This window comes from Betta splendens, chromosome 12, assembly GCF_900634795.4.
Source record: "Betta splendens chromosome 12, fBetSpl5.4, whole genome shotgun sequence".
Classification (NCBI taxonomy): domain Eukaryota; kingdom Metazoa; phylum Chordata; class Actinopteri; order Anabantiformes; family Osphronemidae; genus Betta; species Betta splendens.
This window is the reverse complement of record NC_040892.2, coordinates 12,277,113-12,281,167: the sequence shown is the minus strand read 5'-3', so window position 1 is coordinate 12,281,167 and position 4,055 is coordinate 12,277,113.

The following is a 4,055-nucleotide window of genomic DNA, read 5'->3' as shown; positions in this document are numbered from 1 at the left end:
GGCAGACAGACACAGGAAGGATACAGGAGGAGTGTGAGCTTTTGGGGTGAGACAAACTGCACCAACAGAAGCTTGTTTGCAGTTGAGGCTCTATGAGCTGATGAAGCTGAGATCGAAGGTTTGGGAGGTTTAGGAGTCACTGTGTCGCATGCTTCATTCACTGTCTGGCGCCTCGTGCTGCAGATGAGGGAGTCACCGCAGAAGCAGAGCAGGGAAACAACAACACACCAAGGATCAGCAGATCAGCTGAGTCTGACCAGTTGCAGCAACTTCATATATAAATAATCAAAGTGGAGCAAAATATGTGACTTTACACCAAGACCAGTGCCTCTCATTGGTCGGATGCGTTAGGCACAGGAGGAAGATGCTGTAATGCAGTAAAGCTTGCAGGTGGACTGTGAGGAAAGGAAGCGGGGGTCAGGATCAGCGCGCGGGCCGTGAGGGAGGAAGAAGATGGACCCAGAGGGTGGCGTGAAGCGGGGGAGGAGGAAGGTGAGAAGACAATTAAAACAGTCCACGGGCACTTTGGATTCCCCTGACGCGCGTCATCATTACATCACACGGGCGCACGCGGCGCTGCAGAGGGACGAGCGGACGCCGAGCTCTCTCGCTCGCTGCGGCAAACACTTCCTCGCGTGCCCCGACGCCCTCGCTTCCTGTCCGCCGAGACGTTTAGAAAGCGTGTGTGTGTGTGTGTGTGTGTGTGTGTGTGTGTGTGTGTGAACTTTGTATGTTGCATGTCTAATTTTGACAGCATGGGAATGAGAGAGTAAGTAATGGTCCCAGCAGACGGCGTGTGTGTCCGTCCAGAGAGTTCCATCCATTAGTGATAATGGGGAAACAGAGCTGCTATTAGCTGTTAATGGACAAACACACAAGCACAGGCAGTGTCTCGCTGTTACACAGACACACACAGGGCAAGGCCTCGGGCCCCGTTGCACATGGCAGACGTTCCCCTCTGTTGCTTCTTGTCCCGTGCGCTCCAGGACCGATACCTGTCGTCTCCTCACGTCGCTGCCAACATGAAGCAACCAGTGGGATGTTCCCTGTTTAATGTGAGTCTGATCTGGTTGGAAACTTAAAATCATTGTTGGCGGTGGGAAGGGTCATTGGTGCAGGAACCACCACCTGCAATGACAGGTTCATATGGAAACATCAGTAATAAACAGCATCCACAGACTGTTGGCTCCGCCCTCTGCCTCTTCCGCTTCCTGTTGACGGTGAAGTCAGATGAACCCTGCTCCTTCATTTTCCAACTCCGTGACTCTCCCTCCTCACATCCCTCCGTCTTCTCGACTCCTCTGCGTCTCTCTCCCCTTCGTTTCTCCTCGTCTCCTTCCCTCGCTCCCCTCTTCCGTCCACTTCCTGCTTTCCTCTCCGTTCGCTTGTTCACTTCCAACCCTCATTCTCCCATTTTCTCCGGTCCCTCCTCTCCTCCGTCCCTCCCCCACCCCCGCCTCCCTGCCACCTCACCCTCCCCGCCTCCTATTAAGGTCAGGATGGTGCTAAGTGTCTATCAGCGCTGATGAGGCTCCGGAGACTCCTTTGTTCTCAATGAGGGTGAAAATTCAAAACAGCCACAAGAGCGAATAGCATCAGCCCCCTCCACCTCCTCCGCCTCCTCCCTCCATCCTTCATCCTGTCGTCCGATCAATCGCTCCTTCTCTCTAACAACTCTATTGATCAGATGCACTAACAACATCTTTCATTTATTAATTATGAGAGAAAGTCTTCCTGGGATTTCTGGGTCTCAGTTCTCATGAGCCCCCTCCCTCCCCACACGCCTCTGCAGCGTCCACGCCTGCACCGCTCCGGCCTCCGCGGCCTCCAGCCTCAGCCATCCACGAATATAACAAGATATGCAACATGTGCTACAGTTTAAATGTGGAACTCTTAAATGTTGGGAGCAGTTTAAAAGACAGAGCGACAGTTTAACTTATTACTAAGAACTTTATTTTGTCTGTCACTGCTTGTTTTGATTAAAACTGTCTAGACATATTACAGCTAAAACTGATTTGAGGCCAGAGTGTCTGAATGAATGAATGAATGAATGAATGAATGAACAAATGAATGAATGAAGGAAGGAAGGAAGGAAGGAAGGAAGGAAGGAAGGAAGGAAGGAAGGAAGGAAGGAAGGAAGGAAGGAAGGAAGGAATCGTGGTCCAGTTGTTACGGTGGCTTCTTTTTATTATACACATCTCATTTCAATATTCCTAAACACACCAATGTAAAACACAAGACAAACGCTATTAAATGATAATATAGATTTCAAACTTTTTCGTGTGCATTTGTGGACCGCTCTAGTTCTTAATGCTGAGTCGGTCGGTCCAGCGCTCCGGACCGGGTCTGTGATGGTACCGACATCAGTAACCAGTGTGACCTGCTTCCTCCTGCGCTCCGACGGAGGCCTCAGCCTGAAGCTTGGCCGCGTCCCGCTCATCCTCTGCCCGTGGACCCCTCGTCGCGTGGTCTCCTTGTCCCCTCCCACCGCTGCCTTTACAGAGCGGCTGAGTCCTCATTGATTGGAGGAGTGAGCGCTGACAGACTGACAAATAGCCTTTTTATTAACGGCCTGTCTGTGCCTCGTAGCGAGAGATCACAGAGAAGAACAATTCAATTCAGCTCAATAGACTTTATGTCTCCCTGCAGGGCCATTTTCATTACAGGCATAAAAAGACTGATTAAAGACAAAAAGAGACGAGCTCAGCCTTCGCCGCACAGCCGCCGACCTCCGCCTGCTCTCAGGCCTCACGGCATCAGGTTGTTCACTTAACAAGCAGCCGGAGCCACGTAAACTGGGGCAGAGCATCACAGTCACACTGAGGATCAGCTGGAGTCAACGCTGACACACCCACGGACAAGTGCGATGGAAAGGCGGTCGGGACGAACTGGAACCTCAGCAGCTGATACTGATCAGCTAACGTTACAAAGTGGGGCTAAGCTCCAAATGATCAAATGATATAAAGTAAAAGGATGCAGAAGCTAGTAATCGAGTCAATAAGAGAAAGAGATTTAATCTGTTACAGGAATCTTCAACTTTAATCCTAATTGTAACTACTGGGACCACAATCAATTAAGTGTATGTTGCTAAATTAAAGTGTGCATCTACGGTGATTCAGTAAGTAAAGAAACTGGCTGTTACTGTATGTAAAGTTCCTCTGTAACACACTTACGTTAGTGACTGGTTAGATCGTGTTTATGTGTGACGATGTCCCCTCCTCGCAGGACACACGGCCTCTCTCTCCTTCTTACTAGTGTCCTCTGTCTCACCCAGCCCCCAGGGCTGCTGTCCCACCGTTGGTCAGTGACATGACAACCAATTAAGGACTAATTAATCAAGCTCCAGTTGATGGGTAATATCCTGAGCCACTCGGGGTGAAACTGTGTGCAAGTGTGTGTGTGTGTGTGTGTGTGTGTGTGTGTGTGTGTGTGTGTGTGTGTGTGAGAGCACATGTGAATAGTCAGGAAACGTGATGCTCTGCTCCGATCTCACGGCCGCTACTACAACAACATGTGGTTATAACAGTGTTATAACCACGTCTTTGCAGCGAACACCTCCGCGTGACTGTATTCTGATTCTCAGCGATCACATAGTGGTTTTGTATTTCCTGTATGAGCCATGTGCGTTTACTGTTGTACATGTGATGCGGCACAAACACACGGAGCCTGCAGTGAATCTCTAAAAATAAATGTGATGACTGTGGGGGGGCCCGGGGCCTCGAGCTGACCAAATGGAAGTATTGATGAGAGCAGAGGAGGGAGAATCACACAGAAGCGTTAGCAGTGTTAGAGCCGCTGGCTAGAGGCCACAGTAAACCTATTGATCCATTGTTGTTTTCAGCCCATCTTTACACGCTAACAGACACACAAACACTCTCTCTCCCTCTTTTTACACAAACATGCAGCGACGCGGGCTTTTATTACAGGTTGCTGCTGTTTAGTTGGCTCCGTTCGTTGTGTCCACGCCTACATTTTCTTCCTGGAAAGAAAGCTGTGTGATAACTGAATAATAGATCTGGATGGACGTCAAGGGTCAAAGTGAAGTTTTTATCAAG